Source organism: Athene noctua, chromosome 32, assembly GCF_965140245.1.
Source record: "Athene noctua chromosome 32, bAthNoc1.hap1.1, whole genome shotgun sequence".
Taxonomy (NCBI): Eukaryota; Metazoa; Chordata; class Aves; order Strigiformes; family Strigidae; genus Athene; species Athene noctua.
The window spans coordinates 1,228,006-1,254,122 of record NC_134068.1 but is presented as its reverse complement, the minus strand read 5'-3'; the positions used below and the strand labels follow the sequence as shown (position 1 = coordinate 1,254,122).

At 54.9% G+C, this 26,117-nt stretch overlaps 1 pseudogene; it reads left to right on the top strand.

Moving 5' to 3' along the window:
* Positions 1-26,117, top strand: LOC141972325 (acrosin-like; annotated as a pseudogene).

Sequence of the window (26,117 nt, the reverse complement as noted above, 5' to 3'; positions counted from 1 at the left end):
ATGAAGTCCTCGGTCCTGTGGCTCCTTACAATTGTGTTTGAGAATTTGGGGAATTTTGAATATCCTGGGAATGTTGACACTAACGTGGTCATCTTACTGCTGGGAGCCAGCGTGTTCTTTTCACGCCCCGTCCTGGCCCGCAATGGCAGCACCACGTTCCCTTTGGGTGAGAACACGTCTGTGACGGAAGCGGGCGTGAGGACAGAGGCAGCAGCGCTGCGTTCCTGCGCCACCTCTCCCCGTCAGCCCCTGCCCAGGCTTTTGGCAGAGGCCTCCTTCCTCCTGCCCTGGCTGAGCTCCTGCTGTTCTCTGCCATGGCCTGTGGCGGATTTCCTCGCAGGGACGTCACCGTGCTCGTCACATCGCAGGCTGTCCCAGCTGCCGTGTGGCTGGCAGAGGGAGCGGGGCGGGGCGGAGGGAGCGGAGCGGCTCTCTCGGTGCCGGCGCCGGCGGACCGGCCGCCTTTGCCGGGCGGAAGCTGCGTCCCGGCCCCGCGCCGAGAAGCGCCCCCCGTCCGCCCGCCGCTGCCGCAGCCCCGGCGCCGGGAGGAGGCGGCGGGGAAACCGCCCCCCCCGCGCCCGGCGCCCTCCGCGGGAGCGAAGCGCCGCTCCGTCCTGCCCCCCCCGGCCCCCCCGCGGGCACCCCCGGGAGGAGGGAGCCTCGCCCGGCCCCTGCGCGGGAGCAGCCGCTCGGGGTGAGTACAGCGGGACCCCGGAGCGGCGGGAGCTTTGGGCGGGAAACGGGAAAAAAAACAGAGAAAAGCGGCTTCCCCCCCCCGCGGCCCCGCGGCCTGTCCGGTGACTCGTGGTGCTGAATTCCCGGGGAGCTGAAAGGGGGGGAGCGGCGGTTCGGGGCTGGGAGGCACCGTCCTTCAGCCCGCCCGGGGGAGCAGCGGCCCCGGCGGATGGGGCCGGGTTAATGCCGTTTTGCCTCTCGCTGCAGATCCCGAGCCCTGAGGGATCTCCAGCGGGGCCGTTAGTGACAAAGGGCTTCGGGTGGGTTCCGGAATGGGACTGGGGCTGCTGGGACAGCCCTCAGGTCAGCTGCTCTGCTGTCGGAGGGACTGGGCCGGGGCACTGGGAGCAGCTCCCCGTCCCTCCCCCGGCATGGGGCTGGATATTTGTGGGGGGGAAGAAGCCATTTGGTGGGTGAATCCCATCGCTAATGGCAGACAGAGCCCGGAGACAAACTGCCCGGGCTGCTGCTCCTGCCGGAGCTTATGGCAGCGTTTCCTCCCGTGAACGCCTCAGCCCGGGCAGCTCTGACCCAGGGGGTTTCTGTCACGGAGCGTGGACTGACAGGAACAGCCGGAGAGGACCTCAGAGGGCCTTGTCCATCCGTTTCTGTAGCTGATCGGTGCCAGAGGTTCTCCAGGGCAGGGTTTCTGTCTCCCCGGGATGCAGCAGGGTTCATCACAGCCTGCAGGGAGTTCTGGTGGGATGCTGACCGTTACTAACACCGCTGCCGTGCACCTTGGGGGTGTCACGACTTCTGTGTCAAACCCCGTTTGTGAGGCGTTTTAGGATCTTTCCAAGAGTGATTTTTTGGGGTCAGAGTCTAGGAGAAGGCAGCACACTGAGCAATGGTGCGTGGGTGAAATACCCAGTGACAGATACTCCATCATGGCTGTTGTGAAGTTGTTATTGCTGTTATTTTCCCGTGTGGTTGTGCTCAGAAGTCAGGCACGATATAAAGTCAGGCTTACACTGGGGATCCCACTTAGAGCTTCTTCCCTTCCCAGCTGGTACCAGGATTTGGCTCCTGTAACACTCCTGTCATGACTGGTGTGACTCCTCCTGGTTTATATCTGACTCAGCTCTATTGATTGTCCCTTTTTACCAGTTCACCCCAAATCAATACTATTATAACTACTTTTTTTCCTCATCAATAACCCCCACAGAGAATGACTCTGTTTATTGCACCCTGACTTTCTCAAAAGTGGATCTAGCAGAAAATGTGCAGTAAAAACAAACTCAAAGGAACAAACCTTTCAGCTGTCAATGTATCTCCTTCCTCCCTGATGTATTTAACCCTGCTGATAGCAGATCTCTCATGTTTCAGCTTGTGGCCTTCATCTGATCATCTTTGTTTATCTTGCTTTTCAGTATAATTCCATGGGGATGGGTGTGTGTGTGTGTGTGTGTGTGTGTGAAGAAATAAGAAAGTAGGAGGAGTGTGGGAATTAATTTTGGAGTTCTAAGGCAGTGTACAGAGTTCACTGTTAAACCTGTAGTATGGAGATAACAGCTGTAAGAATATATTCTTACACATACTTCACATTCCTGGAGTTAGATTAAAACTGTGTGTGTGGAGGAATTCTAAAAGGAGGGGCAGGTAAACAGTTCAGTAAGCCTCTGGTTTTGAGGTTTGTTCAGTGGCCTGAGAATTTTGCCCTTGTGCCCGGAGGTCTCCTGGGCACGTGTCTGCGTTTCTGTCCCAGGTCAGCGGGGTGAGCTCTGTCCTTCTGCAGTGTCTCTGCAGGGCCCCGTGGGGAGGCTCAGGGCTGCCACACGCAGCTCCGTGGGCTCGGACGGGGCCGTGGGCTGTCGCCTCGTCTGGCCTCAAGCAGGGTCAGGTGTGCTCGTGTTCTTCTTGCAAGATGTTTGTTTCATCCTCAGCAGTCTCCACCTCTCCCGTAAGCACCCTCTGCCAGGGCTCCATCAGCCTTTTCACGGGAAAGTTTTCCCTGAGCTCTAACCTGGAGCGTCCCTGCTGCTGTTGGAATCTGCTGTTTCCCACCTTGCTCACGGCCGACGTTCAGCAGAGCTGCTGCTCCTCAGCTTCCTGGCTGTCTTTGTGCTGTGTCTCTTTGGTGCTCTGCTGCAGAAATGCAGACCCCAGTTCCTCCCAAGACTGGACGGTTCTGTTGGCCCCAAACTTCTCCTAAGTGTCCGTGGCCCTTCCTAGATTGCCGGTGGATCAGCCCGTGAGCTGGCTCCCGTGGAGCCGAGTGCCCAGCAGCCTCCTCAGTGCTGGGCAGAGCTGAGGGGTGGCTGCTCGTGCCTTGGAGGCTCTGCTCCGGCTCAGAGAGCCCGGGGACCTTTGCTGTCATTTTATGAGACAGGGTGTGCATCCAGCTTCTGGTTCCCTGCGGCTCCCAGGCCTGTTCCTGCAGGGCTGCTCCCTGGCCAGCTGTTCCCATCCCGGGTCACTGCTTGTTCTGGCCTTGCAGTCGCTGTGCCGGGTGTCCCTGGTCACGTTTCCTGCAGGCGACATCCCTTCACATCGGTGTGTGCTTTGGAGATGGGAAGTGCTGTCCATCGTGCGTGACGCTGATGAAGTCTGGCATGTGGTGAAGCCTTCAAACGTTGTACTGGTACAACGAGTCCTGATACAACTGATCCAGCGATAGAGAAACCGTGCAGAATAGTGGTGGGGCTTTTTTCTAGACCAAAGCTGAATTTTTACTGCTCTGTGATTTTAGATTGGTGTCTTGGCTGTGCCTTGGTTACAGTTTCTAACCAGTGCCTTTGGGTGTAGTGGCTACCAAACCCACCTCCTGCAGGTTTCTGAGGGCGGGGGACTTGTTTCCTTGGGGTGAGACACGTTTGTGTGTGTGCTGATAGTGCAGGCCCACCCTAGTGCTGAGTTTTGTCGACCTCCAGTTGGTTTTGGCAAGAGCAGCCAGGCAAAGATTGCCCCTACGTGCCTTTGTGCTGGGTCTGGCTGAACTGGAATCGGTTTTCCCCTGTAACAGCCCTCACGGTGCTGTGGTTTATGCTGGGAGCTGCAGGGTGTTGGCAGCACCCTGGTGTGGTGGCTGCTGCTGAGCAGTGCTCACACAGCACCAAGGCTCTTTCTGACATTTCCCCCAGTGGGACGGGGTGGGCAAGATCTTGGGAGGGGACACAGCCAGGACAGCTGACCCGAACCGACCCAAGGGATATTCCATACCATGTGACGTCTGCTCAGTATAAAGCTGGGAGAAAGGAGGAAGGGGATGGGGTCACCCTTGGTCCTCCGAGGCAACCACTCCGCGTATTGGAGCCCCGCTTCCTGAGAAGGCCCCACAGCGCCTGTCCATGGGAAGGAGAGAATAAATCTGTTTGCTTTTGCTTCCGCGTGCAGATCTTTGCTTTGCTTTGCTTATATTAAAACTGCTTTTGTTTTACCCACAGGGGTTGGTTTATCTTCTTTCCCCTCTTTGCCCTGTTGAGAAAACAAGGGGAAAAGGGGCGGGGGGGAAGTGATAGAGCGACGTGGTGGACACCTGGCGTTTATCCAAAGTCAAGCCATCACACTTGCATACGCTTTTGAGATCATAAAGAAGAATTTCTGAAAAATCAAGATGTTTTCTGATACCCTCTCACTCAGTCTGTCCTTAATGTATTTTCCTCCCTCCCTCTCAGTGCGTCTGCTTTGCTTGTCAAGCAAAATAGAGCCTTCAGCCTCGAGCTCTCTGTATATTTGATGAAATCATCAGTGATTTGGCAGGATTGTTTTTAACCTCCAGCTTATTGGAGAAACTCAGTATCTTGGCAGGAAGAGGTTTGGCATTTTGGTATTTTAAGAGCAGTTAGAATGTCCTTTACCACTTCTGTCACTGCCAGGTGTTGAGTTGGCAGCTGACAGCCCCAGAGGTCTCGCTTGTGTCTCAGCATCTCCCACGTCACAGCAGCTGCTCCTGTGTGGCTCGGCTGCGTGCATTGCCGAAGGGCCTGCACACATTCCTCGCTATCCCATTGTTTCCTGCGGGAAAACGGAATAGGGAACAGTGGCACTTTGGGGATTCCATCCTGGGCAGGCAGTGGGATGTGCCTGAAACTGTAGTTTGCCCGTATGGGGAGTTACTGCAGAACCAGGGCGTAGGGTTGGGGAGCCAGAATGTTCCAGCAGCCATGGAGAGACAAGTATGCAAAGGTTCCAGCTGCCAGCCTGCACACCCTGGGTGTGCACGTACTCGAATGCAGGGCTGCAGTGCCCCGGGCTGCAGAGGTTGTTGTGTAGACAAGCCCTGGGATAGTGGACTAAATCTCCGTTGTTGCGGATTTCTGGAAAGTAAATGGCAGAGGGATTTTGCCTTTGTGTGACTTGTTTATTCCCTCACTACAGCCAGGGTCTCTCTGACTGTGTCTTAGGGTGTCCCTTTCTAGCCTTGGCCTTTTGTCTGAGGTTGGTCTGCTCAATTTTTGTGATCCTTCAGGATAAAGTATTCCTTAAGGGTAAAACTAGATGTCTTCATCTGAGTTCAAGCTTATAACACAGTTCATGATTATTCTGGGTCAGGGATTGTCTCTTTTATGGTCCTACGGTGCTTGTGGCAGAGTCTGGGACTTGTTCAGGGCAGCCAGAACATTGGTGGCACCCTCTGCTGCTGCCCCATCCGTGATCCCCAGTGGGACATCCCGTACCATAAACCTGGCATCAGTTTTAACCACGCAGTCCTGGCACAAGTTGTTGTTGAGGCAGGAGATGAAAGCAAATGTGTCTTACGTGGCTCTGATTTTTCTGACCTGGGAAATCTGTTCCCAGCGTGGTCTGTCAGCAAGTACTGGGAAGGGAGTGAAGTGCAGACCACTGATGTGCTGTAGTGAGCTGGCGGGAAAGCCGTTGTATGAAAACACACCCCTCCTTGCTAAGAAGAAATGGGAATTCTTTAAGAATTGTCTGTTAGTGCTGTGTGCTGGGGGTGCTAGTTGGGGACTACATCTCCCCTGTGTCAGCGTGGACAGACGTCTGGCTCTGGGCTGTCACAGCAGAGCCCCAGCGGGACGAGGCTGTGCCTGTCCAAACGCACAGCTACCTGAACCGTAGCCACCAGCTTCCAGCAGTCGAACCGCACCGTCAGACACCGCGGACCTTGGATGTGACAAAGGGAATTGCTAGAGCACAGGGCAGAGGGCACGGGGATTGTGTCCTTGGTGGCTTCTTGGGGAAGACTGACGTTTTGTCAAGACTTGGCTTGCCCACTTGCCACTGAGCTTGGGGATGCAGATCTCAGAGCTGGCTCCATTTCCATGGAGCTCTGCTGCCGAGCTGCCCTTCCAAACCTTGTGGAGAATGGACCCGCAGGGGGGACACCAAGTGCCTTCTACTTTGACCGTAATGACATGGGGGAAAGAACAGGGGAGCTGTAAGACTAAAGGAGATGTTATGTCTGATGTCTCCCAGATCTTTTTTTCCCTGGGTGTTAGGCCTGCTGTGGAAGGCAGGAGGAGGGAGCGGGAGCCTGGGTCTCCTCAGCTGTGTGGGTGCCCCTTTCCTGAATCCCGGGTCAGCAATGGGATGCTTGTTAGAAATCAGGGATCACGAAGGGAGACCTGGGCCAAGCTCTTTGCTGGCAGAATTGTGCTGGACTCTGTGGCCTCGCACCAAGAGATAATTTGCTTCCCAGTGCTGGAGGGCTGAACAAATGCTCCCCGGGGATGGGAAACAAGTTGCTCCGTCTCCCCACTGCCCTTTGCATTTTCCGTAAGGAAAGAGGGACAACCCTACTGAAGATGGGATCCCTGGCACAAAAGCTGAGTGGTGTGGAGTTATTTTCCAAACTCACATTACCTCTATGAAACCAGAGCAGATGAGGAAGGTCGGGGTGGCTGAGGTTTGGATTTAGCTGCCGCTGTGGCTCTGACAAGCCCATGAGCCCATCCGGCCATAGCTGAGCGTGAGCAGCACCGCCCGCTCGAACACCTGCCGGAGTCCTTGTGTCGGACCCGAGGGAGCTCCTCTTCCCCAGGTTCACCAGCTGGAGAAGAGATGGTGTCCATCCTCACCCTGCCGCGGCCTGTGGCAGTCATCTTCGGGAAAGGAGTGCTCTTGGTCTGGCTCTGGGCAGCGGAATGGGATATTTACCCTGTGACACAGAGGTACCTCATGGGCAGATCAAACGACTAAGTGATTTTTTTGGTGAATATTCATTCTCATTCTGATTTCATGCTGTCTGAACTCTTTTGTCGAATCCTGACAGTTCTCCGCAGCTGTCCATCACCCATTCATGTTCTGACGGCTCTTGTCACAGACAACCTGGCAAAAAGATCTTGGTTAATTTCTCTTTCCTTTTTTTTCAGCTTTGAGAAGTCCCATGAACTTTTTGCAGCTGTCTTGACCCTGTCCTCCCTGGGCAGCAGTGTGGCAGTGAGAGCTGCCCCCCCGGGAGGGAGATGTGCTCTTCTGTCCCGGGGCTGGTGGGCAGCTCTCTGGTGACCAAACCCTGGAGAAAACAAGGGCGTTGACTGTAGGACCTCTTGTACTTGAAGGAACAATCCTTTAGCCCAGGGTCTTTTGGTACGGGGATACCAGGCCTCCAAATCCAGCAGTTTATATCAGCTTATTCTTTGGTCTCTTTGTGTTCTGCTTCTGGCCCTTAACCTGCAGCAGCAGTTTGGGGCTGCACAGAGGTTCAGGGCAGGGTCCCCTCTTCCTCCAGGACAGGATCTGCTGATTCAGCTCAGTATTTTAAGCAAGATGGAGCCCAATGTATCCTCCTTGTAGCAAGAGCTGGTAGCCGGGCTGGATGAGCAGTTCATTCACCGTTCCTTACACACTGAAGGAAGAGAGATTTGCACATTTAAAATTGCTTTCTTAACCAGGGTTTAGCACCCTTGGGTTCTCAAGGGTTAAAATACCTCTGGCACCTTGGATCAGTGTATGGGGATTTAAAAGTGCTCTAGATGAAGCAGGCAAATGAGTCAAACTGCGTTTAGTGAATTCCCTGGCTGTCAGTAACGCAGCCAACCCTGTGCTGAGGACATCTGGGGCTCGTCTGCTGTTCGTAGTGGAGGTTTCGGGCCCTTTTTCAGAGATGTCCCCGCTCTGTAAGTGACGGCTTTACTGACCAGAGGGCAGGAGGCACTTTGGGAGTGGCCCCTTCTGATGGAGGCTGGAGAGCTCTGCTCTTCTGTCCTGGCCGTCAGGCCGTGGCTTTCCCAGTGCTCCCATCTCTCAGCTCAGCTCTGCTTTCTGTCATTAGGACACAGCTTTGATTTGCCAGGGCTGAGGGAATTGGGACGTCCCCTACTGCCCATCTGCACGAGACACACCCCTCTAGCAAGGGACAGGACAACCTCACACATACAGAAAGTGAAACCACCCGCTAATTACTCCATGGGAATGCAGCAGGCAGAGCTTTTTGTCCAGACTGCGCCCGCGCTGCTGTTAGCGTCAGGAGCCCAGAGCTTCCAGCACGGCATCTTCCTCCCCGTTCCCCTCCCTGCCCTGGGCAGATCTCTGTTTCAGGTCTGTCCCTGCTGTTTCATGAGCTGTGCCCTCTAGGCGTGGTTGTCGAGTGTTAGGACAGACTTTGGGTGTTGTGTTGCGTTGTGTTACACAGCAGTGGCTGTGTCAGTCAGATGTGGACAAGTCCCAAGTGCAGATGTGCGGTGACAAGTGCCCGTTATCTGGCCCCGACTCCAGGAGAACTGAACCCCTTCAGCCTTCTCACTCTGGGTGGCGATGAGGGATGGAAAGCAGCTGCAGACTGTCAAGGGATCAGCGACAGGAGGATCCTTTGCTCTGCTCCTCAGCTAAACTGCTCTGCTGGCAAGCAGCAGCTCTGGTTTTCCCTGATTTTTGCAGTGACTGCTTGTGGTGTCTGATCTGCGGCGCTGTTCTAAGCATCTCCCTGCGAGCTAGAAACTTGTGAGTGGCTGAGCTGAGATTTCCAGGTTCCTGATCAGAGGAAAGGCTGTTCCCAGCAAATTGGAGTTGGGTTCCTGATTGCATCTCGATAGAAAAGATTATTCATCCAGTGGGAAAAAAAACCACAGGCCAAAGCAGAACTGCTCTTTTACTGAGTGTTTGACACATCTTAGCTGAGCAAATCTTGTCGCTCAGTACGAGTTACAGCTCTGCTTTTCTGAGCCCATGAGCTGGGCTCACTTACAGCTGCCCTGACTCTCAGCAATGCTACCTGCTCTCTGACTTTTCCTGCCCCGTGGAAAAGCCTTGGGGGCTTCGGGAACCCTTTTCCTCCTTTCCATCATCCCATTTATCACATGCTCTACTCTCAGGTTGTTTGGGACTCTGGCCTCTCTTCAGTATTTTCTGGCTGAAGCTCCTTGGTTTGTACAAGCCCCCGTCTGTCTGGATGTCCATCTCGGACTTGCTCTGTCTGTCCTCAGCTGACAGAGCAGGTCGTGGAACAGGCATCGGTGCTTCCCAGGTAACCCCCTGCTCCCCCTGCAGGGAGCTGCGGGTGGCGTTGGGGGACCAGACCTTCCCATTCCTATAGCGTAGGGACCCTGATGGAGCCTGGGACGTGCCCTTTCTGTGTTACTGCTCCAACCATCACCTTGAGTTTTTCCAGGAAAGGGAAGCACAAAGAGATGTAGCACCAAAAAAATGAAACTCTTCCTCCCGACTTTGTGACGAGAGGCAGTTCAGCCAGAATCACTGACATGCTGACCTCTCCTCTTCTGGCTGGCACAAGTGTGGCAGCCTGTGTCTCCAAGGGCTTCTTACTGAAAAGGCCCCGGGGCAGACGTTAGCACTTTAGAGTACCTTATCTGCCTGGAGCAGACCGAGTCTGCACCCATTTGCTGCAGTCACCCCTATGTAAAGGCACGTGGTACCTGTTCACCTTGCAGGAGCAGCAGGGCTGAAGGAAGTGCCCTTTCAAAGATCACTGTAGCTGTGGGGCTTTGGGCTGTGCTGGCCATGCTCACTGCCCGTGGGCAGTGTTGCCGCAGGCTTGTAACTTCCTCGCCCAGCGGAGCTGGTGCCTTCAGGCTGCCCCAGCACCCCTTGGCACAGCCGTGTGCTGCAGGGAGCTGCACCCGCTGGCCGGGCAGTGGCGAGGAGACCAGCTTGTCCCTTCAGTGCTGCACAAGGCATAAGGAAAGCAAGCTGCCCTTTCCCCAGCACTGCTTCTGAACACGCTGTGGTGCTTTGCCGCTGCTGTGACTGTGCCTGAGGCTCCTGTGGGCTGAGGCTGAGATGCATGTCACGGCCTGGGTTTGTCCCTTCCCTGTGTCCCACTTGGAGTTGCTGTTTTTTCTAATCTTCCTCTCCTTTGCTTCCGGTCACAGGACCAGATGTTGGTGTGTGCCAGTGCCCTGCAGGAGAGGTACTGGACCTGCTGGGCCTTGGGATGGCCGATTGGCTGTGGAGACACAAGCCAAGGAGACCCGTCCCACTGCAAATGGAGCTGCCAAGTGATGCCAGAACCTGCAAATGCCAACCAAGGTGTGTTGGACCAGGTAAAGCACATCAGGGTTTTTTTCTCGTCTCCCGTAGAATTTGGGGGGAAGGACCACTTGTGGCATTTAGCGCAGCCAGAGCTCGACCTGGCTAGAGCGTTTAAAGATAATAAAAAATGTTTCTATAAATTCATTAACAGGAAAAGGAGGATTAGGGAAAATCTCCCTCCTTTACAGGGTGCTGAGGGAAACATGGTAAGTGAGGATGAGGAAAAGGCTGACGTGCTCAGGGCCTAATTTGCCTCAGTCTTTAGCAGTGGAACTGGCTATTCCCCGGACACCCAGCCTCAGGAGCTGGGAGATGGGGAGGGAAGCAGGCTGAGCTCAGCACAGTGGAACAGGAGGTGGTCAGAGACCTGCTGCACCCCTTGGATGCACACAAGTCTGTGGGAGCGGATGGGTTACACCCAAGGGTGCCGAGGGAGTTGGCAGATGTGCTCGCGAAGCCGCTGTCCATGATTTACCTGAGGTCATGGCTAACTGGGGAGGTCCCACTGGACTGGAGGGTGGCAAATGTGACACCCATCTACAAGAGAGGCAGAAAGGAGTTACAGGAAACTATAGACCTGTCAGTGTGCCCTCGGTGCCAGGGAAGGTCATGGAGCAGGTCACCTCGGGTGCCATTACAAGTCGTATAATGGACAGCTAGGGGATCAGGCCCAGTCAGCATGGGGTTATGAATGGCAGGTCCTGCCTGGCAAACCTGATCTCCTTCTACAACAGAATGACCCGACTACTGGGCGAGGGAAAAGCTGTGGATATTGTCTACGTGGATTTTCAAAAAGCATTTGACACAGTTCCCCACAGAATTCTCATAGAAAAACTGGCTGCCCATGGCCTGGAGGAGGAACGGTCTGCTGGGTCAAGCACGGGCTGGATGGACGGTCCCAGAGAGGGGAGGTCAGTGGAGCTAAATCCAGCTGGCGGCCGGTCATAAGTGGTGACCTCAGGGCTTGGAATTGAGACAAATTCTGATGAACAACTTTACTGATGATCTTGATAAGGACACAGAGTGTGGATCATCAGTGAGTTTGCAGGTGACACCAAGTGCAGCGGGAGTGTCGATCTGCATGAGGACAGGGAGGCTCTGCCGAGAGACTTGGATAGATTGGATCGGTGGCCAGTGTCAACGGGATGAGCTTCAACAAGGCCAAGTGCCAGGTCCTGCCCTTGGGCCACAACCACGCCCTGCATGGCTACAGGATGGGGAGAAGTGGCTGGAGCTGTCTGGGAGAGAAGGATCTGGGGGTTCTCATTGATAATCAGCTGAACATGAGCCGGCAGTGTGCCCAGGTGGCCAAGGAAGCCAAGGGCATCCTGGCTTGTATTAGAAATAATGTGACCAGCAGAAGGAGGGAGGTGACAGTCCCCCTGTGCTCTGCACTGGTGAGGCCACACCTGGAGTGTTGGGTCCAGGTTTGGGCACCTCAATACGAGAGAGATCTTGAGGTGCTGGAGCAAGGGCAGAGGAGGGCAACGAGGCTGGGGAAGGGCCTGGAGAATAAATCCTGTGAGGAGCCATTGAAGGAGCCGGGAGTGTTGAGTGTGAGGAGGAGAAGGCTGAGGGGAGAACTCATCACTCTCTACAGCTCCCTGAAAGGACATTGTAGAGAGGTTGGTGCTGGTCTCTTCTCACAGGGAATTAGTGACAGAACAAGAGGGAATGGCTTTAAACTGCAACAGGGGAGGTTCAGAGTGGACGTGAGGAAAACATTTTCACAGAAACAGTGGTTAGACAATGGAAGAAGCTGCCCAGGGACGTGGTGGAGTCGCCATCCCTGGATGTGTTTAAGGGTCGTTTAGATGAGATGTTGGGGGATATGGTGTAGGGGAGAACTTTGTAGACTTGGGCTGATGGTTGGACGTGATGATGCCAAGGGTATTTTTCCAACCTGAATGATTATGTGATTCTATGACAGGCCAGTTATTGCATCACATCATCTCTCTGGATGACAGATCTTATACTAACGACCTCACATGAATAGAAAAGATGAACTTTGGTAGGGTCAGGGCTGATTGCAGCACCTGGTGCCCAGCAGCGCCCTGCAGATGGACACCTTCGGCCTGCAGACTGTGAGCAGGGACCGCGCCAGAGGCACCAGCTCCACTTGTGGCAGAGACTTCATGCCATTGTCCCGCTGAGCCCAAGGTCACCCGCTCCACCGACGGAGCCAACTCTGCCTCGTCCCTCCTGCCTTAAAAGACTGTCATGAGAGATGGAAGCCGGAGTTATGGACTAAATGATCTCCCTGCACATTTTGGAGGGATGGCCCATAGATGAAGGGAATGAGATCTGTGGAGACATTTGAGAGCAGGGAATGGGATGGGGATTCCTTAGCATGTACTGGAAACCTGAGCATAACGTAAGGGGTGGAGCCAGTCCTGGTTTCAGCTGGGATAAGGATGATTTATCTTCTTAGTAGCCAGAATAACGCCGTGTTTTGGATTGCGTACGGGATTTGCTATGAGAAGAATGCTGATCATACAGGGGTTAATGTAAGAGATCAAGGTCTCGGAGGGGGCGCAGCCAGAGCACCAAATTCGCCAGTGGCATATCCCATCTCCTGTAACGTCATGCTCAGGGTGTCAAGGAGGGGCGGCTGGGAAGCAGGAGGTTCTCTCTTGCATCTGGGACTGCGATTGCGGGGTCTCGGTTTTTGGGGATCACTGGCTGGGCAGGGGCGGGTATCAGCGGGCAGGTGGTGAGCAATTTGTCCCTGCAGTTTGGTCCCCCATTTCCCAGGCAGGGGGAGGGTGAGCGATTGGCTGCGTGGGGTTTGGCTGCCGGGCAAGTTCAAAGCACGACAAGGGGCTGAGCAAGCGCAGAGGCCCAGGTTTGCTCTTGGGCTGAACAGGTGCCAAGGGCTGCTGAAGGCCGGGGACAACATTCCTTCCTAGGAGCTTCTGTGTGGCCTGAGCTGATGGTGTGTTGGATGGGTCTGGTACAGCAGCAGTCAGGGTGGGCAACAGGACCCGGAGCTGGGCAACGGGAATGCCCTTCTGTACAGCAGTCTCCATGTCACAATTCCAGCCGTGACACTGAGCAGAACTTGTCAAGAAAAGTAGCTTTGCCCCTGGTGTGAACCTTCCCCGGGGAGACTGAGCCGGCTGCGGGGCCAGCGAGGCCCGAGGCACACGGCCATGGCACTGGGCAGCCGGCCAAGGCCAGCCGGCAAGGAGGGAGGGCTGGGCAAGGGGCTGCCAGGCCCCGGGGGAAGAAACCCTCTGGGCCCAGCCCCTAACGCTGCCCCTGGAGAAAGGCAGAGGAGGAGGAAGCCGACAAATGAGCATGGAATCTCCCAGGGCAGAGATCAACAGTCAACTTTATTGCGCTGGTGGAGGGGCATCAGATCCATCACCTGGGGACAGATCACGGCTGGTCCCGCGTCTGCGTCCGGGCCGGCTGTAAGGGGTTTGGGCCCGACGTTCCATGCGGGAGCGGTGCCTCCTCCGCACGGGCCCACGGGGGCTGGAGCTGCTGCCACTCTCGAGCGCTGGAGAGGGGCAGGAGGACTCCGCTGGCAGCTGGCTGTCGGAGCTGGGGCTGCTGCTCTCCGGCACTGGGGAGCCCTGGGACGTCCCCAGCGCTGCCTGGCTGGGGGTGCTGCCCTCAGCCCTTGGTGCTGGCGCGTGGCTTCTCTCCCGGCGTGTTCTGGGCCGGCTGTAGGGTGTCTGCGCCAGACGTTGCACCCGGGAGCGGCGTTGCCTGTGCTCGGGCCCAGGTGAGCTGGAGCTGCTGCTGCTGCCCCGAAGCACTTGGGAGTCCGATGACCCCGATGACACCTGGCTACCAGAGCTGGGACTGCTGCTCTCTGGTGCTGGCGAGCGGTGGGATGACCCCGATCCTGAATCGCTGCCATTGCCAGAGCCAGCGAGCTCTGAGCTGTCACTGGAGTCTGTAAGGGGAAGCAGGAAGGTCAGGGGCACAGAGGCCACAGTGGAGAGGCCAGAGCGGTGCCCCCAGCCCTGCTGGGGCAGAGAGGCTCTGCCAAGCCCAGACTGGGCACCCGCTGCCAGGCCTTGCCTGGGCCTGGGCCCTGGCCCCAGCCCAGGGGCATGAAGGTGCTTTGCCTCTTACCGGTGCCCTGACCAGCACAGCTCTCACACACCCAGCTGGTCCTGGTGGTGCTGACGCTGGAGCAGCGCCGGTGGGTGCCCACAGCAGCGCAGGAGCTGCACAGGAGCATTTCCCAGGGCCTGGGGAAGCAAAAGGGTTCATGGCTGTGAGGACAAAGTGAGCGCAGCACGGGATGGTGCAGCACAGCTCCTGTTATCCTTCTGCTCTGAGCTCTTGGCGAGATAGATCCCGTGCAGAGCCCAGGGTGCTGCTTTGCCAACTTACCCCTGTTCCTCGGCGTGCTCCCTGCCTGTGGGACAAAGGCACTCACGGGCATCGCAGCGCCTGTGCCTCTGGACTAGTGCTTCGACTGGACGCCTAGTGTCCTGTGATGGCAATCTGATGGAGAAAGGGAAATGGCTGAGCCCCTGCTGCTCCGGCATAGGGCCGATGCAGGGCAGCCCTTCTCCTCCCTCCTGCCTGGTTTACAGCTCCTCCGTGAAGCTGAAGCCCAGGCAGACGGGACAGCGGAGGGGCAGGACTGCAGGGGCAGCCCCGGGCATGGCACAGGGCTTGCAGCCTCCTGTGCTGTGAGCCGGCAGGACACCAACCTCACGGGCACTCGGATGCCCATGGTGAGCATCTCCTCGAGAAAGCCAATTCTGTCTCTGCAGTGAGGGCATCTGAAGGTACTAATAGAGTTGTACCGACCCTGGCCCTGCAGCGGAAACAAAAGGAGCAGGAGTCAGGCCCTGGTGCTGCCCAGCTCCTGCCGTGTCCCGGGGGCGAGGGAACGGCTCCTACCTGGATGCAGACCCGGTGGTACCAGGCGTGTTTGCAGGCCGGGCACACCAAGGTGTGGAAGGACTTTCTGTCCTCCACAGGCTCCAGGCAGATGAGGCACTCGGTGCCCTCCTCCGGAGCTGCCTCCACCTCCTGCTCTGGGCGGTGCTCCCTGCAGAAGGACCTGGGGGGAAGAGGGAAGGGATGGGTGAGTTGAGAAGTGCTGAGTCCTTCCTCGGTGGGGGCAAGTTGGGAAGAAGTGGTACCTGTACGGAAGAAAGTACTGGGTGATGCATTCACCCTCGATGGCACAGGGCAGGTGGAAGCTGCGGTCGCAGCCCTCCTGGCAGCAGCTGATGGCGGCCCCGCTCTCCCCGCAGACGAAGCATCGCTGGAACGAGAAGAGCATCCCCCATCAGCGGCAGCCTCAGGGCCTCCCCAGCCAGCCCCACGCCTCCGGGCACGGCGCAGGATGTGGCCGCTGCTGGGCCACAGCCCACAGATCCGCCCGGCGCACGAGGCTCCTGGGCTGGAGCTCTGTGGAGCTGCTGGGAGCAAGGCTTTTGTCCCAGAGCTGCTTGGAGGGGCTGGGATTTCTTTCCTTGGCTCTGGAATAAGCTCCCCCAATCCTCTTTGACACAAATCCCCTTCATATGGTCAGGTCCTCACCTCCTGCACTGCCCGCTCCACTATGTGGCGAATGTCCTCAGTGACCACTCTAAGCTCCCCTGTTTCATCATCCTGATGGTAAAAAAACTTGCTGGCAAAAATCTGCAGACGAGAAGACACGAGAGGATGAGTGATGAGGAGAGCGTGGCTGGGAGAGCATGTCAGCCAGCAGGAGGGTGCCCCAGGGGACTCACCATGCAGAAGAAATGGGCACAGAACAATTCCATATCTACTTTCTGCCCATAGAGAAATTGGTCCACTGCACTCTGGCCACACAGCACGCACGCTGGAGGGGAGAGAACAAATGCCGGCGGGAATGAGCACCTCTGTGGGGCTGGGGGAAGCGTCCCTGAGGGATTGTCCCCCAGGCCCTGCTCCATCCCTGAGGGGCTGAGGGGCAGGACTGGGGGCCGTGGCGAGGAAGGGGCATCGCAGGCACTGCCTCCCCCTGCCACCACGCTCGGCCCCACGCTGACCGCCCCGACAGCCCCTCTGCTGTGCTGTGGGAGGGAAACTTTGCTCTCACCCTGCTCCATCGAGTCGGGGGCCTCGTCCTCTCGCCTCTCAGACATGGCGCACGTCCTCAGCGAGTGTTGGGAGCGTCCCTGTTTCAGCAGCACCGGGGTGTCTCTCCCAGATGCTCCTTGGCTGACTCTGAGGGAGAGGCGGGGCGCGGGTCAGCTCTCAGCACAGCCCCAGCGCCCCGAGGTTTGGGAATTCCCTCCTTCCTCGGCAGCCCCCGACCAGCGCCTTCCGTGCCCTGCCCTCTCCTCACCTCCCAGGTCGCACTGACGCACGGCTGGAGCCCAGCGACCCTTGTTATAGGCTTGTTGCCATGGGTTACAGCGGCCATTGTGACATCAGCACCCCTATATGTGGGCAGGGACAGCTTTGGTGGTGTCACCATGTACGTTGTGACAACACACCCCCATATCTGGGCAGGGACACCCTTGGTGGGTCACCGTGGAAACGGTGACATCAGCACCCCCACATACGGGCGCTGACCCGCCCAGCCCGAGAGGACTCCTGACAGCAGGGCTGGGCTGCAGACGTGGCTGCAGGTGCTGCGGGGAGATGCTGGGTGTCCGGGGGCTGACCTGGCTGCTTTGGTGGTTTGAGGGCGCTGTACTCTCTGCGCCCGCTGCTCAGAAGGTGTTTTCTGTCGGCAGGGCTGGTGGCCCATCGCTCTGTGTTCTCAGATCTGAGCCCACAGGAGTCCCTCGCTGGGCCTGGCTGCAGAGAGCTCTGTGGTACCTTGACAGGGTTTGACATTTCCCAGACAATGCTCAAAGCTGCCAGCTGACGCTGTTTAACACTCTCCTCTGTAAGAGCCTCCCAGCGGGGATGCCTATCAACTCTGGCTTTCCCTTCAAGGAATCGTTACCAAAAGCTGCTGTATCTTTGTCACTTGCCAGATGCCACCAATGAATCTCTACTTTTGTTGTTTGGGGCTTTTACATGTTGCCTTTAATTAGGATGTGTGCTCTTCTGGCCAGGGGCTGGTGGGCAGCTTTCTGGTAACCAAATCCCGGAGAAAACAAGGGGGTTTCCTGTAGGACCTCTTGTACTTGAAGGAACAATCCTTTAGCCCGGGTGTCTTGGGACTTGTCTTTTGGTACGGGGATACCAGGCCTCCAAATCCAAGAGTTTATATCACCTTATTCTTTGTTTTGTTTCTATTTTGCTTCTGGTCCTTAATCTGCAGAGACAAATTGGGGCTGTGTGATGCAGAGAGGATCTGAACAGGGTTACCTATTCCTCTAGGACAGGATCTGCTGATTCATCTCAGTATTTGAAGCAGGAGCCGCATGCAAGATGCAGGGAAATGAATCCTCCTTGTAGCAAGAGCTGGTATCCAGGATGGAGGAGCAGTTCACTCAGTTCCTTAAACACTGAAGGAAATTAGATTTGTGTATCTAAAATTGCTTTCTTAGCCAGTGTTTAGCGTTTGGGGTCTCAGGGGCCTATACCAAGGGCTCCAGGTAGGCTCTGGCTGGCAGCCTGAAGGCCCAAAGGTCTCTGAGTAGGCTCTGCCTGGCAAGCTGGGCTCCCAGGCGGCTCTGAGTAAGCTCTGGCTGGCTGAGTTGTGGTCTAGGCAGACTCTGAATTGCCTCTGGCTGGCCAGCTTGTGTCCAAGTGAGCTCTAAGTAGGCTCTGGGTGCCAGGCTGTTCTCAAGGAGAACTCTGAGTAGGATCTGTCTGGCCAGCTTTGGTCCAAGAGGGCTGCAAGTAGTCTCTGGCTAGCTGGCAGTAGGCCACAAGGGCTCTGGGTAGGCCCTGGCAGGATTACCTCTGCTCCAGGCAGGTTCTACGTGTCCTCTGGGTGGCCAGGTGGTGTCCAACTGGGCTCTAATTAGTCTGTGAGTGGCAGGCCAGGATCAAAGACAACCCTGAGTAGGATCTGGCTGGCCAGCTTTGGTCCAAGATGGCTCCAGGTAGGCTCTGCTCTTTGCCTTTCAAACTGCTTTTAAAAATGGACAAAAGACTCTTATCACGGTCCAGCATGATATAAAAGAAATACACCAAGTTCTAGTGAGAGTCAAAAAGAATGGGGAGCATCGATGGTGGGAAAGCTTTTTTTGGGTGGTCACCAACAGGCACAGGACTGTTTAATTCCACGTTTCACCCGGTCATGATTTTCCTAATTCTAACTTTGTTTACTGCTTATAGGACTGGTTAGTAGTTTTGTATACTAGGGTTTGGGGGATGGTTAGACAGATTACGCAGTTACAGAAGTATCTCTGTGTGTATACTTCCCACAAATAATTTTTTTTTTTGATAGACGCTAATCAAAGACAAAATCCCCTCCAATTATAATTGGATTGTGGCATCCTCTGTTGATAGGCATAAAGGCAAGAGGCAGCCACACTGCCACTCTATGGACAAGATAAACTGATTTTAGTCACGGGGTGGATTGTGGTGGTGCAGTTCTCCCCCCTCCCCGCCCCTCCTTGTTGGGCTGCTTGGTGCCAGGTGTGATTCCAGCCACCTCCCCCGAGCAATACACCCATCTGTGGAGATAAGGACTGATAACATTAAGGCACCTCTTAACGAGCCTGGCTCCTGCCCTCCCGATTGCTTGGAAACGGTTATACCAGCCCATCATCTCCCAAGGGCCTGGCACAGGTGTGCCTGGGATGGGGTCAGATGAGAACAATAACAGAGTTGCCCGTTGTTCAAGTTCTTGTGCGACTGCTGGAAGGCACCAGAATACTTTGTTGTTTGAGCTGGGCGTGAGCAAAAGGGATCTGACAAAAGTCAATTATCTTGGACCCTGTAAGTTGCAACCCCAAGAGAGACCCTTTGAGCTCTCCTGGATGGCAGTGGCCTGTGACCAGCATCTCCCCTGAGCTGGGAGCCTCTCGGGTATCAAAACCTTTACGTTTTTTTATTAATTCTTAATCCCTCCTAGTAATTACAACTTTTCTCTGGTTTATGCCTCCTCAGCTGTAGCTGAGGAGCTCTAGCTGAGGACAGGAGCTGTTTCATATTTAAATAGTATTATATCTGGAGTGGTCTCCTGGGAGCTGTTGGTCTTGAAGGCTGAGGTTTAATTCTCTGCACCACTAACTGGATCAGGAAAATAACTAGGCAGATGGAAGCAGAAGGTTTGTAGGGGCGTCTTACCAAACATGTCTTCTCTTGCTTTAAGAGTAGTATGGTGGGCCTGCTGTGATTCAGAAGCATTCATTTCTTAGGGAGATAAAGAGGAGGGAGAGAAATAATTGCATTTTTATCCCCAGATGTTTCTTCTACAGTAACACAGCAAGAGAAGGAAGTGGAAAGTATGAGTCCAAAGATTCCACTTGATTTAAAAGCAGAGAAGTTCCTTGGCTGGGAGACCTGACAGAGCTGGCAAGGGGAAGAGGTCATGACTACAGTTTCATTAAACTTTTCCTTTGAAATTGCTCTTAGTGATAACAGGAGACTTCAGTTTAACCCGCGTAGACTGATTGAATGTCATGACAGTTTGTTTAAATGTATTTAGGCCCCCGGACTGACAGCTCCTTGAGCCGTCAAGCAGAGAACCCACAAGGGACATGTAACTCTGCTGGTTGTCAGCTGTGTACAGGACCTGGCTCAAGAGGTAACGAGGAAACAGCTGTTCAGTTGTAGAGACCAAATGTACTCCAACTCAATGCTTTACAGTCATGAAACAGCCCCCAAGTCCCTTAAGACTACACTGTTGGTGGGGTTTTCTTTTTGAAGTGGAGAAAGCTTGTTAACAGGGAATGAGCGGGAGGGGCAGAGGGTACAAGGCTTGCAGGAGGCTTGGAGACTGTTCAAAGACCTTGTGTGAGCAGTTCAGAGTAAATGTTTTACCACCTGTCAAAACCATAGCTAAAATCCTTTCAGAGAACAGCAGTGTGGTTGAACAGCGGAGTAATGAATGCTTTTAGAAAGGGGAGGAAAAAACCATGCCCCTTGAAGAAACTGAAGGCTCTTCAAGAACTTAACCCTAGTTGGATAATATCAAAGGGTTAAAAGCTAGAAAACAGACAGAAAGAATGACAGAAAGTTCTTCTCAAGGTTGTTACAATGCAGACTGAGGGGAATTATGGAAGATGTCCCAAGGCTACGTGATTGCAGAGGAAATACCCAATGTGTACGGAGTTGCTGTTTCTGTTCCTTCTCTTCTCTATGTGAGGATTTATTAAGGAGAGTGGGCCTCACCCATCTGCGGAGAAAGGACGGTTTTAGTGGAGGGCAGGTGGTGATGATAATGTAAAACTTCTTTTAACCTGGGAAATGAAAAACTTAGTGCGAAGCAGGCTGGGAGGGCTTTTTTTGTTGGAGCTTTTTACAGGACTTGGCAGTAGTTAGATTTCAATGATTCGATGTGCCTGTTGTGCTCCTCATGACAATGCTTTCTGAGCATATGGTCGTTAGTTTCTTCATCTTGTGAAGGTTCTGAAGACCTGACAGAAAGCTGCTGCTGGCTGAGGTGCGACTGTGTCTGTTCCCTGCTGCCCTGCTGGTGGTTGCTTCACTGGAGTGAAGATAATTAGAAAGAACACATCACAGTTGGGGGCTGGAGTTCCTTGATGCTCATTTGATACCTAAATCCAGCCTGGTTTAAGCCACCCTGGAGAAGCTGCAGTAGGCTGATGCTGAAACCTTGAGTCTGGTTCTGGACTTGCGCAGGGTCAGAGGGGTTCAGAGCAGAGAGGGGAGCTGATGGACTTCAGCTTGTGGTTTCTGTGTACAGAAGAGCAAGCATTTGAACTTGCTTCAGCAAACTGTACCAAATGCCCTTTAGATCCCTGTTACAACTCTTCTGCCACAGTTTTCCCAAACTTCTGTCGTGAACTCCACGCTGCTGTGCGAGTGTCTCTAGTGCGTGCTCTCACTCTTCTTCAGGAGAGAGCCGAGTGCAGTGGAGGAGATGTTATGGCAGGAGTTGCGTTTTTCAAGCTACAACTTGAGAACGTGAATTGGAAGTTGTTTTGGGTTTGCACTGTTATGTTCAGTATGGTCCTGAGGTGCAGGTGCTGGGTTCGGGGTCTCAAACCGGCTCCCCAGAAAGAGCCTTTCCTGTGCCGTGGAGAGGAAGAGTCTCAAAGAATAGAGCTGCAGTCGCTAGTGCTTGTCTCCGAGCTGTTTCTATTCTCAACCACTGAATATGGGAAAGAACCTGCTTCTTCTCGTCAGTCAGGGCAAACGGACTTTGCTCTGAGGGGGGGTTAATTGCTTTCCTTGTTCTAATGATGGAACGGTAGAGCCTTCCATCTCTGGTTCCACAGCGCCGTGACTATCCACGCTTTGGTTTCCATTCCTCAGGCACTGTTTCTGCTCCCTCTGAGGCTGTGGTCATGGCTAAATTGCCTCCTTACAGCACACCTTTTTCTCTGAAGTCTCTTACTTTTCCTGTCATCTTAAAAACACTGCTGCAGGAGTCACGCTTCCCTCCTCTTCCTGCCAGGTCGCATTCCAACCTTAGTGAAGATTATTTCTTCAAGATTATTTCTGTCCTCTCTATTTATTTTTATTTTTTTTTTTTACTTTTTCTCTCAAGGGTGTAAAGTTTTATTCTGCGCTGCACATGGGCTGCAGACTGAGATGAAAAGAGGGGAGTTTCAATAGAAATGCATAAGCCAGAAAAGAAAGGAGAAATTGAAAGTGTTAAACAGTAAAAGTAACGAGGCAGATTTTTAGTTAACAACCCCTAAATGGTTTGTGTAAAAGCTCTGAAAACACTGTTAATTATGGGTGGAAAAAAGCCACAGTTCCTGTCCTTAAAATGTTTGTTTAGCATCATGGACACCTTTAGAGAAAACACTATTCTCCTATAAGCTTTTATTCCAAACCAACAGGTTTCCCCATCAGGGTGGTGGTGCTGTAGTAGATGCAGTTATTCCTGTCTAGTGAAGGTGACTGTTCCGGGTCTTGGTCTTCTCTTTCATTTTACTGTCCTGTGTCCACAGCAGGGGTAAATGTGCTTATGAAGAGGAAGGTCAAGGTTGCAGGTGTGAAGCTAGAGCCTGAATTAGGGTCACCTTTCTTAGCCCCAATCCCCTGTGGCTTTTGGCCAAGGCAGCTGGTCTGCTTTGGCCACAGTCCCAGATCTTTAGGTGCCTCCTGTTGCCAAGGCATCTGTGGGAGTCAGGGCAGCCTAAATTCCCATGCAGGCACCTGATGCCTTCAGAGGATTCAGCTTTGTGTGCCTCGGGAAGCTAGCTCTACCTCTATGCCTGGTCTGCCCAGGCTTATTCTCCATGGAAATAAAATGAGCTTGTCTTTTCTCCACAGCTTGAGTTGTCCTTGACTGTCCTTGAGCACTTTGAGGCTGTTTGGCCCTTCTGGGAAAGGGATCGTATTCCTCAGATGAAGCATAACGCTACTTCACGTTTTCTGTGCGCCCTTTACAAATGGCAGCCTGGAGTTTTGAACCTTGTTATTAATGATAAAACCCAATGATTAAAGGCAGCAAGGTTTATTATTATTTAATCAGGACACTCGCTCAGCGCTCTCGGTGAGATGAGATGTTGCAGGAACCAACAGAGAGCGAAGCTCAACAGTAACGGTTCTCCTTTGCCTGTCTGTGACTTTTTGACTAAGTTGCGGATCTTACATCTTTTATGAGGGTGAGGAAAGGATACAAACAGTTTAGCAACCGGTTTCTATTGTCTATCTGCTGAGGAAGTGTCTTTTCCGTGGCAAGATGGATGATGATGCCTGGACTCTTTTGATCCTCTCTGCAAAGGGATTAATCTCATTGTTCTCCTTGCTAGGGATGAAGCCAAGGATGGAGTTAAAGAGTGTGATGGCTGGTAAATAAGCTCCTGAACTGCATTCTCCTGACTGAGCAGGAATCCAGTTAAGGTTATCTGAGAATAAAAATGATCCCATGCTGTCCTGGTTGTGTTTGGGTCCTTTTCCTGACAGCCATGTCTGTGTTACAGAAGAGAATAATTTGCATTCAGTTCTCTTCTTGGCCGCTTTTCTCGATAGAGTAGCTAAGATAAAAGCTGGGCCAAAATAATGTTCCCTTAGCCATCTTAATCTTAGAGTGGCGAGAAGCCCTGAGTGGGATCAGTGCCGTCAGTTCTCCAGTGGAGCTGCAGCTCCCAGTTCAGACCTCCAGCAATTACTGGGTCCTTCCTCTTACTCCGAGCAATATCAAATCCATGGCACTCGTCTCCATGTAGAAGGACAGCAGCAAGTGCATGCCTCTAATTCAGCACAGGATCAGTTCTGGATATTAGAGCAATGGCATTGCCCAGAATAGGTACAAATATTATTTTAATAAGTAGTGGTTTAATTTCCAGCTTGGCCTTTACCAACACAAGGAGTGACCTTTCATCACAGCCTTCTTCTGAGCAATGGGGTTCCTCTGGTTGGATATGACTCAGCTGGGAGAAGCACCTCTACCTTTTGACCCTACGGAAATAATGCTGGGGAGAAAATGAACGGTTCCTCAGTAAATTGAAGCCCACGTGTCCCTTGCTAACTTGGAGAACCTACAGACCCATCAATCTTTGTTAAGGCACAATCATGTGAAAGTCCTAAAAGTGTGTCCTGATGCCGGAGATAGCTTTGCAGAAAGGATGATGATGTGTGGAGGTCAAGTCCAAATGAGCTAACAGTGGAGAGGAGGAGGCTGCAGGGGCACAAGGGGACCAGTTTATAAACTCCTGCACACCCCCGTCCCCTGGGCAGGGCATTCAGCGGGGTCTGCCGGGCGTGTCCGACCCCAGCTTCTGCCTCCCCTGTGGCCACACCCGGGCTGCTGGCACAACTCGCCTGCGGGGCTAAAGCCGAAATGGGGCAGATGCCTCCTGTCCACCCCCCGGGGTTCCCTGGCCTCACGATCCATGCAGAACCTTGTGGGGAGGGCAGAGGGCTGACCTCCAGCAGGGAGAGCCGCGAGCCGTCGAGCAGGAGGGTGATGGGTTTCTGGTTACAGGGGGACCTGTGGGCTCCGGCCCATGGCTGCTCACTACGGCACGTCGCACGTCGTGGGGCCACAGGCACCCTGCCAGGGGCCTGGCCCTGGATCATCAGCATCCAGGACCCCTGGGAAGCAGGCACGGGGCATGTGTGTGGAGGGTCTCCCATCAGCACAGAGTGGGTCCTGACAGCAGCCCACTGCTTCCTCGAGGCCAGGGAAGGAGGGCCAGGAACGGGGATATCCCCCGGCACTCGCGGGTCCCCCTTCCGCAGCACCACGTGCTACTCCCGTCCCCTTTCCCTGCCGTACACCCAGTGCCTGGGCACTGCAGAGCCCGGCTGAGAGGCTGCTCAGGAGAGAGCTGGGATCCTGCCACGGCTTCCTATAGCCTCCAGCTCGACACGCCTCGAGCCCAAGGCACGCAGGGGCACTCTGAGCCTCCGTAGCACTGCTTTCCTCTGCCCCGTGTGAAACAGAGAGCAGGGACCTGCTGGGCTGCGGCAGCACGTGGCTGGGATCCCTCTGAGCCCTCTCCCCATCTGCCTTCCAGGCATGTCACCATGTGGTGCGTGGTGGTCGGGGCCACCCATTTGACTCAGCCGGGCCCAGAGACCCAAGTTGGCAGCATTAAGCGGCTGCTGGTTCACCCACGCTACAGCAACGTCACCAAGAGGAACGACGTTGCGCTGCTGCAGTTGGACCAACCCGTGCAGTGAGGCTACTACATCACTCTGCCCTGCGTGCCCGACAGCTGGCTGCGAGTGTCGGAGCTGACAATGCGCTACGTCAGCGGCTGGGGGGCCACGATGGCGAGAGGTGATTTCACAAAGAGTGTTCGCATCCTGAGTGCGAGCTCGGCACACGGGGAGGCGGGCTGGGTTTCCTGACAGCGGAGGCGAGAGCCAGAGCCCGCCTGTGGGGACGTGTGCCCGTAGAGAGATGGGCCTGGCCTGGGGCCCGTGGCAAGAGAGCCAGGCAATGCTGGGGCAGCGCCTGTCAGGCTACAAAGCCAAACCCCAGGGAATAGAGGGGTTCCCCCAGACAGGGCGGGAGACCTGGCAACCTGCTGCCTGGCATTAATTCCTTTCTGTGCTCGCAGCCGCAGGACCAACGGACGTCCCGCAGGAGGCCCAGGTCCGCCTCATCGAACTCAACCTCTGCAACAGCAGCCAGTGGTACCGCGGAGCCGTCCACCCCCACAACCTCTGCGATGGCTACCTGCAGGGCGGCATTGACACCTGCCAGGTAGGAGCCTGCGACAAGGCAACGCCCAGTGGCACCGGTAGCCCCCTACAGCTGCCCAGACACTCCCCAGCACGGTCTTTGCTTGGCCAGTCGCCCTCCCACCACCGCAGAGTCCCCACCGCTGCTGGGGCTCCCCTTCCCCAGCTGCAGGTCCTTGCCCAGGGCCCCACTTGCCCAGAGGCCCGGGACTCTGCCCAGAAAGCCCACCCAGCGCTCCTGGCAGCCCTGAGGTCCAGCTCCCAGCCCTGGAACATCCCTCTTGCACCCGGCCAGCATGGCTGTGCAGAGATGAGCGTGAGTCCTACCCCATGGGCCCACCACCCCCTCCCAGACAAGGTCCAGTCACCCTCAGCACCTGAGCAGGGCCTCTGTGCCGCGGGCACAGCTCTGAGGGGTGCTGGCAGAGAGAAGGAGCCGGCCCTAGTGCTGCCAGCAGCCACCCGACACCACCATGACCCTCATTCCTCCATTGCAGGGTGACAGCGGTGTTCCTCTCGTCTGCAAAGACAAGAGTGCTGACTACTTCTGGCTCGTTGGGGTGAGCAGCTGGGGGAGAGGCTGCGCCAGAGCGAAACGGCATGGAATGTACACCTCGACTCAGCACTACTACCACTGGATCCTGCAACAGATGGGACTGTATTCGACACCAAGGGCTGCACCAACATCATGGGCATGGAGTCCTTCTCTCACCGCCTCAGCTCCTTTTCAGAGGCCCAGCCCAACACCAGCACAGTGGGGCTGGTCTACCTCCTGCCCCTTTCCCCTCCAGAAGTTGCTGCAATCCTTTACCCGGCTGCAGGAGCTCCTGCAGATCCTAAAGGCAAAAAGGGCTTGA